The sequence below is a fragment of the Oryctolagus cuniculus genome, chromosome 14 (assembly GCF_051225735.1).
Source record: "Oryctolagus cuniculus isolate XC-2025 breed Fujian yellow rabbit chromosome 14, ASM5122573v1, whole genome shotgun sequence".
NCBI lineage: Eukaryota > Metazoa > Chordata > Mammalia > Lagomorpha > Leporidae > Oryctolagus > Oryctolagus cuniculus.
In genome coordinates, this window is record NC_142880.1 from 70,408,549 (window position 1) to 70,421,162 (window position 12,614).

General features: G+C 37.4%; 1 protein-coding gene across 3 annotated transcripts in view; it reads right to left on the reverse strand.

Moving 5' to 3' along the window:
• The window catches only part of HCN1 (hyperpolarization activated cyclic nucleotide gated potassium channel 1), a 423,356-nt gene that overhangs the window by 54,974 nt on the left and 355,768 nt on the right, over positions 1–12,614 (reverse strand).

The window sequence follows — 12,614 nt, forward strand, 5'->3', positions numbered from 1 at the left end:
CTTAGGTTTGGAATGCTATGATGTAAAATCCACATGAGTTCATTTTTACCTTTAACCATCCATGCATGACAGTATGTATACATCAGGACAGGCCATAAAACCAGGCAGGTGTTGCAAGAGACATCAAACACTCATTTGTCTTTGACTCTAGTCAGATTTTTATGAAGCACTGTAAGAGGCATGTACTAAGTTTTCCTACTAAAATTCTTACATTGAAGCCACAGTACCTCAGAACATAACTATATAGAGAGATATGGCATTTGAAGAAGAGATTAAGTGAAAATGAATGCATTAGTGTGGGCCATAATTTAACAACTTTGTCCTTTTAAGACTTCGTTAATTAAAGAATAAATTTGGACAAAAAAAAGACACAAATATAGCAGGCATCTGCAATCCAAGTAGAGAGGCCCCACAAGATACCAGACTGCCAACACCTTTATCTTGGATTTCTGGCCTCTTGAACTGTGAGAAAGTGTCTATTGGTTAGGCTGCCCAGTTTGTGAATGTTTTGTTATGGGAGACCTAGCAAACTAATATAGGTAATCATCCAGTATAGGTAATTGTGCTACAAGGATGAAGTCTTGGGGCCAGTGCTGTGGAATAGCAGGTAAAGCCGCCACCTGCAACCAGCATCCCATATGGACTCCGGTTCAAGAGCTGGCTGTTCTACTTCCAATCCAGCTCTGTGCTATGGCCTGGGAAAGCAGCAGGAGATGGCCCACATCCTTGTACCCATGCACCCATGTGGGAAGACCTGGAAGAAATTCCTGGCTCCTGGCTTCCAATCAGTGCAGCTCCGGGAGTGAACCAGCAGATGGAAGACTTCTCTCTCTTTCTCTCTCTCTCTCTGCCTCCGCCTCTCTGCCTTTCAAACAAATAAATAAATCTAAAAAAAAAAATGAAGCCTTCCCTGTGGCGGATCTGCCAAGATGTAGTGAGAGCACTGTTCTCACAGGCCATGGTAGAAGCAATAACTAATGGTGGCACTGTGAACAGATATGGAACACAGTCTACATACTTCAAGAGCTTCTCAGGTATTCAGTTTGGGGAGAAACAGATTTAAAAATGATAATTAGTTATCATTTTTCAGTTAGGACATTGAGAATTGAGTGTGAAGTATCAGGCACTCAGTAGTAGGAAGATGGAAAAGTTCATGGAGATTACAGCATCAGATACAGGACTTTATAAGGCCATTTTGTTAAGCTGTGGTTAAAAACATATAAATATATAATGTAATATTTACAGTTTCAACCATTCATAAATTTGTAATTCAGAATATATTTCCAAAGTTAGAAATCATCACTGCTATCTATACCCAAAAGATTTTCATCATTCCCAACAAAAACCCTGTAACCATTAATAAGTCTCACTTTCCCCCTCCCAATTCCTCCTAACCTCTATTGTACTTTCTGTCTGTATTTATTTGAAGATTATAGGGATGTCATAGTGGAATCACATTATATAAAGATAGCACTGATTTTTGAAGTTCTAGAAATAAACAAATATAATTCAAAGAGTTTGGAAGTGGGAACTGAGTAAGTTAGGAATATGAAAAAGTCCAATATTAAAACAAATGCACACTATTTTCTGAAAGAGATGGTGCTTGGTTAAAAAAATACGATCACAAAATAAATTACTCTTGCAATGATTTATTGTATACACTATAGGTATGAGGAATATATATTGTAACATATTTTAAAAGATTTACTTATTTATTTGAAAGTCAGAGTTACACAGAGAAAGAAGAAGAAGCAGAGAGAGAGAGAAAGAGAGAGAGAAAGAGAGAGAGAGAGTCCTTAATCCGCTGGGTCACTTCCCAGATGGCCGCAATGGCCAGAGCTGCACTGATCCTAAGCCAGACGCCAGAAACTTATTCCGGAACTCCCATGTGGGTGCAAGGGTCCAAGCACTATGTCCATCTTTCACTGCTTTCCCAGGCCATAGCAGAGAGCTGAATCGGAAGTGAGGCAGCTGGGATTTGAACCTGCACTCACACGGGATGACAGCATTGCAGGTGGCAGCTTTGTCCACTATGCCACAGCACTGGCCCCTTCATGTATTTTTAAACACTCATTTGGTATCCTAGTGCACAATCAATATTCTGTTTAACGTAGAGCCTTTGGGGGAAAGTGCACAATTTTTTCATCTTTTCATGAAAATCTAAATTGCGAAGATGCCTTTCAACAAGATTACTTTATAAAACTAGGTTTTATAAAATTCCTCTACACACATCTTATTTAGACTTCATGACAACCGTCTGACACTGAAACTTCTTGCTGATGTTTGGCATTGACCTAATAGAAAAGGCTCATATTTATGTCAAGTACTACAGGATTAATATAGCTCATAAAATTTATATATGTACATCTGAATATCAATATTGAGAATTTCTGGGAGGCTGGCGCTGTGGCTTAGTGGGTAAAGCTGCCGCCTGCAGTGCCGGCATCCTATATGGGCGCTGGTTTGAGTACCAGCTGTTCCACTTCTGATCCAGCTCTCTGCTATGGCCTGGGAAAGCAGTAGAAGATGGCCCAAGTCTTTGGATCCCTGCAACCACATTGGAGACCCGGAGGAGATTCCTGGTTCTTGACTTCTGATCAGCGCAGCTCCAACTTTTACGGCCAGTTAGGGAGTAAGCCAGCTGATGGAAGACCTCTCTCTCTCTCTCTCTCTCTCTCTCTCTGCCTCTCCTTCTCTTTCTGTGTAACTCTGACTTTCAAATAAATAAATCTTTAAAAAAAAAGAATTTCTGGGATAGTAATCAATATAAAAACATGCTACTGAGCACTTATTTCCTTCTGGATTGTTTAAAAAGTGGTGTACTTATGGTAAAGCATAATAATTTGAAACATATATACTGTTTGCTGGGGAAAAGAAACAAAGCTGGTCACTTCTACCTGGAATGGCTTTATTTCCTTTACTTTATAATCATGTGTACATACTGAAGGTGTATAAACACTGTGCATGGTTGGAACAGAAGAAGTATTTTTAAAATCTCAAGCTGACAGCACCTTGAGGATTTCAGAACCATTAAATAGTAGTTTCTTTCCTGTTAGACTTATTAACGTTTGACTTTCAGTTGATCCACATGTATATTTTGTTAAACTGTTGTTTGTGTCTGACACACATGTGCAGATATATCTTTTCTGAACGTTATATTTACTTTATCATTTTATTTGTTTGAAAGGAACAGAGAGAGAGAGATAAACCAGAGAGAGTCACGTGTCACACCATGGCTGTGCCAGGTTGAAGCTTGGAGCTGGGAACTCAATCTGTGTCTTCCACATGGGTGGCAGAGAACCACTGCCTGATTCCTTCAAGATATATATTAGTAGGAAGCTGAAATTAGAGTTGAATCAGAACTCAAATTCTTAACTCCATAATGTGTTGTGGATATCTCAAGCGGTGTCTCACCTACTATACCAACTGTCTGTCCCATGAGTCAGATATTTCTAATGTTAGTACTTTTTTTTGTCACTTGGAATGCTCACGTTACGTTGTTTACATGCTCATCTACCTCTATACCCCTGCACACAGTGCCAGGAAGGGACTTATTGGATGTCTGAAGTTATAGCAAAACCAAACTACTCCAAGACTTGGTATGTTTACAAATCGAGAGGATGTATAAATCAACATCATCATCATCATCATAATTATCATCACTTCTAGGTGCTATACATGATACACATTCCCTTACTCTATTCTGATAAGCAAGCTTCACAATTAAACAACAATATGGTTATCTTAATCCCTTGCATAATTTAAGAATGTTAAACTGTAGGTACATAAGTCAATTGCAGTGTATTTTAAACAATAGAAAATTTATTTGTATAAGCTAGACAAATATATCACACATATTCTCTTTAACATTTATAATTTAAAGTAACAGAATTTAGTACTATCTATTTTGGATTTACAGTTAGCACGTGGTGGAGCCTGCATACAGAATATAAGCTTTACAGAGCACAGGCATTTTTCTAATGTAAATTATTTTGATGGAAACCATTAACACTTGATTGTTGCAACAATCTGGGTTGCTCTTAAGTTTGGTTCTTAATTATCTTAGTTATTTTAGTTTGGCTTCTATTATTCAGGTTCCTTCTCAAATATCACTTAAAATAATATTCATGTTTACCATAACTGGAGTAGACATAATAGTTCCTTTTATAAAAAATAATAATAAAAGAAGCTTAAAAAGGGAAACTTCAAAAAGTCATGAAAAATTGAATTCAAAGACTAGTTTATTCTTCTGCAAAAAGTTTTTAAATCTATGCATCTAGTACATATTTTGATGATATTTTTAAGACCCTCTTTATGCATTCTCAATACTTTACAACAAAATACACATCTTCGAAATCTATTTTCTATGAACTTCTTGAAGCCTTCTGTATTTTAACTGTAGTTGAAAATATTTAAAACTATAACATAATGATTGTATAAGGAAAAGTTCTTTATTTTTCGATTTGTTTTTCTGCTCCTTGGACCAAAAGAGAAGGTGAAAAGAAATTCTTGTTTACCCTATTTTCTTTACTCAAGGTGACATCTTCTATCCTCTATGTCTATTCAAATTTCACATGTGCTTTCAGATAAGTACCAGCCCCTCCCTCTGAGGCCAGTGTAGTCTACTCCAGGCATGAGGAACACATTCTTTCCTCAACAATTTACTAAGTATAGTGTGCTTTACTCTGGCAATCAACCATGTATGATTTCTCTATTTCTAGTATTTTTAGTGATGGATTTTTATTTTTCTTCATAGTTTTTCCCCATATATTTATGTTTTGTTTTGAAAGCATAAAGCACTTTGAGACTGAAAACCACATCTTAAAAATTATCATCCCTGTTATGCCTTGTTGACTGTCTTGCATACATTGAGAAATAGATAAATTTTTGCCTATCTTTCAGAATCTAGGGATGTATGGAAAAAACTTATAGGCCAAACAAAAGAAGGAATAAATTTATAGGCCGATTATTTTCATAGGGTCAGCACATCCACATTCCTTAAGTAATTTTCCTAGTTTTTTGTTACTTATGCCTGTTACATGAGTATTTGGTCTTTTGAAAGATATTGGTGCAACTTTAGAATACTATAATTCTAGCATGTTTTACTTATTTTCAACTAAACACCTTTTTGGAAAGCATTTTAAAAACCAACAGGGCAGGCAATTTGGCAGGTGGCAAGCTGAGGTGCCACCTAGGATGCCTGCGTCCCACATTGGAGTGTGTGGCTTTGAGTCCTAACTCTGCCCCTGATTCCAGCTTCCTGCTAATGGACACCCAGGAAAGAAGTAAGTTCTAGTAGTTGGGTCCCTGCATTCTATATTGGAGACCCAGATTCCAGATTGAGTTCCTGACTCCCTGCTTTGTGCTGGCACAATCCTGGCTCTTTCAGACATTTGGAGAGTGAACCAGCAAATGGAAAATTCTCCTTCTCTCTCTCTGCATCTCAAATAAAAATAAACAAAAAAAGTTTTAAATTAATACATGTATTTTGAAAAATGATTTAGAATTGCATGACATAAATAAATATGAAAGTTATATTTTCTTGCATAACATTGTATTTGACATATTAAAGGTCAGAAGGACAAGATTATACTCTCAGCTCGATCCATGTTCTGTGAAGATGAAATATACTGACGTTCTATATTCTACTGGGACACATGATCTGTACCTATTTTCAGCCCACGGCTCTTCACACTTCATTGTTTAAAAATAGATCAGTTCTGAACTTTGGAGACAAGCTCAGAAGGGCATTAACCTCTTTCTTGACTGTTAAGTTTGCCATTTGCTCTAATCAAATCAGTGTAAGTCTGATCATGTTAAAAATAGCCCTTCTTATTTTGTACACATTCCAAGAGCCTCTCCTAAGCAGAGGAGTATAATTCACTGAGTTTTCCTAATTAGCTTTTGTTTTTAAATATACTGCCAGCATTTATTCAAGTATAGTTCAGTCTTGGGATCATAACGTTTCAATGTCAAGTTTGGGGTGCTAAGGCATTGTATCCAGAAAGCTGGCTCTTAAAATAAAGGGAGAATTTATTAGTAGATTGCTTGAGTAAATTACAAAAGGAATGAAGTGCATAACGGCTGGGCTTGGTGTCCCTTTTGTATACTGGTCTAATACTCTTTAACCATTCTCTCTGAACTTACACAGTCATAGGTGGTTACTTAAAACTCTATGTCTCACCAAACTGTAGGAGCCACGGCAGCTAGGTCTGCAGCCTTGTCTTCATTGAATCATAGCAGCACCAAGATTCACAATCTGCTATACACTTGCTATGTGCTGGCCACTTAACTAATTTTTTATATGTTTTGCTCACTTAATCTCTAAAATAACCCCATAAGTAGTTATTGTGATCACCTTTCACATTTCAAGGTGAGTAGACTGAAATGCAAGTAAGTAAGTTAAGAAAAAAGCCTGAAGCTGTATATCTACTTAGTTCTGGAGCTGGATTTAAATGGAATGGAGGCTATATTTAGCAACTCTGATGCTGCAAAGCCCCTCAGTTGTAGTTTTCCATTCATTATTTGTTACATAGCTGAAATAATACATGCCATTACCAACAGCATTGAGAAAAAAAATCACAGAAGGGATATGAACTCTCAAAGACAATGCAATTTTGAATATTTCTGAGGAGTCATGGAAAAATACTCCTAAACCTATAACAAGTGGATGGGAGGAGAAACTGGGGAAACTCAGGTCTGGCAACAATTGAGGTGAAGGGGAGGTTAATTAATAATAGAAATTAATTAAATACAACTTTTCAGACTCATAAATTTTGCTAGACACAGCCCCACAGCAACTAGAGAGTGAAGATTACCAATGATGAATATATCTCAGAACAAGTTATGATTTAAAATAGCAAGTTTCTGAGAACCACCTTAAGAATTTCCTAAATAAATTTCAGTTACACCTTCATATTCTTATATTCAGTTACTTTAGCTTACAGTGAACTGCAGATTATTTTAAGTTACTTATATATTTATTTTTAAAAAGACAGGCACAGAGGCTCTCCCATCTTCTGGCTCCCTCCCAAAATGCCTACCAAGGTCAGAGAAAGCTCAGGCTTAAGCAAGACAGGAACTCAATCAAGGTCTCCCAAAATGGGTGACAGAGAACCAGCTACCTGATTCTTCCATTTACTGCTGCTTTCCAGGGGTACACAATATGAACAACCTGGAATCAGGATCAGAGCTGAGATTCAAACTCAGGTACATAAAGTTCAGGTACTCTCATACAGGATGTGGGCATTCCTTTTTTTTTTTTTTTTTTTTTTTTTGACAGGCAGAGTGGACAGTGAGAGAGAGAGACAGAGAGAAAGGTCTTCCTTTGCTGTTGGTTCACCCTCCAATGGCCTCTGTGGCCAGCGTGCTGCGGCCGGCGCACCGCGCTGATCCGATGGCAGGAGCCAGGTGCTTTTCCTGGTCTCCCATGGGGTGCAGGGCCCAAGCACTTGGACCATCCTCCACTGCACTCCCTGGCCACAGCAGAGAGCTGGCCTGGAAGAGGGGCAACCGGGACAGAATCCGGCGCCCCAACCGGGACTAGAACCCGGTGTGCTGGCGCCGCAAGGCAGAGGATTAGCCTAGTGAGCCACGGCGCCAGCAGGATGTGGGCATTCTAAGCAGCATGCTAAACTTGATGTCATATGCCCAGCCCCAATTTTTCCATTATCGCTTTTTATTTTTGAGATTTACTTATGTATTTGAAAGGCAAAGGTACGGAGAGGCAGAAGAAAGAGGTCTTCCATCTGCTAATTCACTTTCCAGATGGCTGCAATGGCTGGAGCTGTGCAGATCTGCTGCCAGGAGCCAAGAGCTTCCTCTGGGTTTCCCACGTGAGTTTAGGGATCCAAGCACTTGGGCCAACTTCTACTGCTTTCCCAGGCCATAGCAGAGTGCTAGGTCAGAAGTGAAGCAGCAAGGGCTCAAGCCGGCGCCCACTAGGGATGCCTGCACTGCAGGTGGCGGCTTTATACGCTATGCCACAGCGCGGGCACCTCAGTTATTCTACAGTTACCTCCCAGAATCCTGAGGATTCCAGTGGAGAGCAGTATGCAGGATACAAGGTCTAGTCCAAGGATAAACAACACACAATTTCATCTGTAACTGTGCACCTGCTGCACCCTGAAGTGTCGCACCACTTAGATTTAGACAAGAGACCAGCACCAGTTGTTTGATAAGCCATTGACCATATTGTAGGAAGATCTGGCACAGCAGTTGCTTTAGTCCTTCTGGGCTGCTATAGCAAAGTATGGTAGAGCAGGTGGTTTATAAGCAAAATAAATTTATTTCTCACAGTTGTGGAAGCTGGGAAGTTCAAGCCAGGTGTTATCAGAGATGATGTCTGGTGAGAACTCAATTTCTGGTTCATCTATTACCATCTTTGTGCTGTGTCCTCACATGGCAGAAGGGATAAGGGAATCTCTCTTTGATCTCTTTATAAGGACATGAATTCTCATCATGACAATGCCACCCTAAAGACTGGCCCCAAATTCTAATAAAAACACCTCAGAGGTTAGGATTTCAACATATGAATAGGGGAAGGGGACATAAACACTCTGGCTATAGCAGCAATACAAGAGGAAAAATGTACTTTCTATCTAGCCCATGATGGTTATTAAAAAATAGTGGTTGGTTGGGGCTGGCCCTGCTGCGCAGTGGGTTAATGCCAGGGCCTGATTCGAGTATCAGCTGCTCTGCTTCTGATCCAGCTCTCTGCTATGGCCTGGGAAAGCAGTGGAGGATGGCCCAAGTCCTTAGGCCCCTGCACCTGCCTGGGAGACTCAGAAGAAGCTCCTGGCTCCTGGCTTCGGATTGGCACAGCTCTGGCTGTTGTGGCCAATTGGGGAGTGAACAATTGGATGGAAGACCTCTCTCTCTCTCTCTGCCTCTCCTCTCTGTGTAACTCTGACTTTCAAATAAATAAATAAATCTTTAAAAAAATAGTGGTTGGACAGAATTTACTTTCTATATTGTCATTCTACTTAAATACATCACCTGCCCCTCTCTGAGTTACTATACTGTGTACTAAGTGATTAATTCAGAAATCTGGAGAAAGTGAAAAAGAAAGTAAAAACAATCACATGAAAAATTAGGATGTCCTGGTACACAGCACATTCATTTAACACAATCACAGAAGAATCTGAGAATGAGAATATCCTTTTGTAACACATAAGGAAAAATATTGATCTCAGTATGATCTACAGGATCCTGTTATTTGGAAAGAGCTCTGTATCATTCTGATTATTGCTTTTCTTATTTAATACACGTGACACCATTTTGTTGACAAAATGCTCTCTCAGAGCTCTTACAATCAATGTTCTTTGAGATGATCAGCCAAGTATGTGATCCACATTGAACTTTAATTTGTTTATTTATACAACAGCTAATAATTACATATGGACTGGAGGGCTGAAGTTGTGGTAGAAATCAAGATAGAAACAGTCCATGCTTTTTTGGATCTCGAGTTCATCCATCAGAACAGACAATGAACAAGTAAATATTAAGGGTAAATAAGACAACAGAGTAACGTGTACATACCAAAAAGGATGATGTTTTAGAGAATGACATGCTAACTAATTCACGTTAGTTTTTCAGGGAAGGATTCATTGAGGAGGTAACATTTTTGTTGATATTTCAACAGTAAGGTTGAACCAGTCATTCATTACAGGTGTTATACAAATTTGCCTCTAACATATAAAAATGATAAATCACATAATTTCTACCAAAGAAATGAAATAGGAAAATGTTTTTAATAAAGTATTGCTTTTGAAATATAAACTACCTGAATTAATTTTATATGCATGGTGTGAGATTATTTTGGAGCTTTCAAATGTCATACAAATGAAATTGTTTTGCCATTTCACAAAATCAGGATTCTTTATATTTGACAGTATCCCAACACATTGAAAAGGAGCCTGGGGTATAAAATGGATAAAATATAAAACAGACTTGATTATAAACACAGAAGAATTTTCACTTTCCTTACCATAACATTTTGCTTTCTTTCCCTACATTAAAGCAATAGGTCATTAATGTAAATTTTTGAGAGTCTGAAGGTGTGACCTATCCATCACCTTTATAAGTTTCTGATTTCACAGACTTGTAATAGCTGCAATCACTTCTCTTAAGAATGCATTAGCACCTTAAATTATGTAGAATACTTTTATAAAATTGAGGCTTCTGGACAATGATATGGTTTAAAAGTCCAGCTAGACTACATGGTTGCTGACTGAAAACTGAATATGTTTAGCAATTACATGTGCTAAAATCAATATTATATTTTTACATTTTATTACAAAATAAATGCTAAGTAACCTGCCTTACCTTGGGAATATCTTAGTTTACTAATTTCACATTCATTTTATCAGTAATTAAATGTTGACTCTGAGCTAGGCACTTTCTAGACACTGTAATAACATACCACTGATAGAAACACCCCTTCTCATAAGTTTATGTTTCATCTTCTAGGTGCAAAGAAATGTTTGAAAAGTAGAATGATGCATTTTACTGTTTTTTAGATATTACTGTTGAGCTACCACTATGACTTGAATGGAACATGTATATAGAATACCCCAATTTGATAGACAAAGATACATTTCCCACTGTTCTACTAAATTTTCTTCAGAAACCATGTGCAGCTTTTTTAAACCCAAGTTTTATGTAAATACTGACTTTTATTAATTCTCTTCCATGTTGCTCCATATGCTCTTTTCTAGTAATGCTTTTTTCTTTCTAATAATCACTTAACCCAGTGCAACATTAAATTTAGACTTCATTTATGGTTCTGAAGCCAGAGTAGCAAAAACTGAGGGGTAGGAGAACAAATGGAGAAATGCTGTTTTCACCTTGTAAATATTTTAAATGTCTGACCAGTTCATACTTCCTCTACGAGGCACTCTAATTCTATTATGTAGGGTAATTTTTACTCTGGTTTTGATTCAAAATTCTGTTAAAAAAATCACTCATTAAATGTTTCATGAGTTCCTAATAAATCCTGGTCATTAGAGATATGAAGATATTGACAGTTTCTATCCTCAAAAAATTCATTGGTAACAAATAATAAATACAGTAATACAGATAGTGGTCAAGGACATTTTACAAAGAAGGTAAGATCTGATAAGAATGTTTAATAGAAAGTGAAAAGTACTCTGATTAGAAAGGATTGAAAATACACTAACATAAAGAAAGGCAAAGAAGCTATCAGTAGCAATTTTCCCCATAAAAATTGTAAAAAAAAATACACTATTGTGAGGCATTAATGTAAAAAACCGAAGTTGGAGGCTGGCCATGAAGGATCTGTATCACCTCAAGGAGCTTGGACTTTTTCCTGCAGGGGATGGAAGGTCAAGGCAGGGATCTAACAGTGACATTGTAAAGTTTGGTTTTGTATTTGTATGGCTGTGCTGCAGTGGGATGAATTTGAGCCACTGAGAATCAAGCCAGGGAGAACACTTGTGAGCGCATTTCCTATGTCAAGTTATAAGACGTTGAGACTCTCAGCCATGGAATGTGAATACACCAGAGAAGAAGCTGGTCATCATTTAGTGACTGAATGCAGTAGGACATATGTCTGTGCATGCGGGTAAAAGTGAGAGGTGGAAAATTTCCAGTCAGAGACAGAAAAAAGGACAGTAAATAAAATAAACAGGTCACAGAGAAATGTCTTTTTATCCCCATTTTATATTATATTGAGAATTTCCTACACGGAGGGCAACTTTCCAAAAGGCTGGATTTCTCAGGGTTCATTTTTACATTTATTTGGTCTATTTGTTTCTGTATTGCTGATGAGATTTTACACCAGGATCCTAACTTTCCCTGTCTCTGGAATATATCCTTAGTTTTATTTCCTGCCTTTTGATTTGATCTCCTCCCTGATATTGTCTCTTGAATTATCCTTGTCTCCAAGCTCTGACTTGAATCAAGCTATCTTTGCACCCTCTGCCTCCTGGAGAACCCAACCTGATTCCACTGTCTTGAGCTTCTGCCTTTTAGTGAAGAGAATTTGAATTTAAAATAAATTTTATATTCCAGCAAGATATAGAGCAAACTATCTTTTTAAATTTTTAAAATACAGCTAATATATTGCTTTCTTTAAGGCAAACAAAAGACATAACTGGAATATATTTTCAACACATAAAGGTTGATACATTCTAATTTGATTGAAGAATTTATAGGAAAATTAAGTTCATTAATAGTAGATAGTTAACCTTTTATTTTCAAAATTCCTAATAGGTAAATGGTACTTAAAATTATGTGAATAAATTTTTGTGCATGTAGAAATTTAGAAATGGCTATAAATAAGAGAGAAATTTGTTGTGTGAATATTTGAGTAATTTAAATTATGCTAAATGTATTAGGATTTTCAAGAAAAATTAAAAATATAAACTACATGGCCCTGGGAGTCAGGGAAAACAGAGATCAAATCCAGTCTGGTTTCTGGTCAAAGAAGGTAAAAATAAAGAAGTATTATTGGAACTAGATTTTGTCAACAGATGAGAGACATTTCTGGAAATTGTATGATGCAAGGATGAGAAACTATAATTGATTTTTGCAAGACAGCAAGTTGCACAATTTGGTTGCAGGCCACTTTGCAACATGTAAGGCAACAGTGA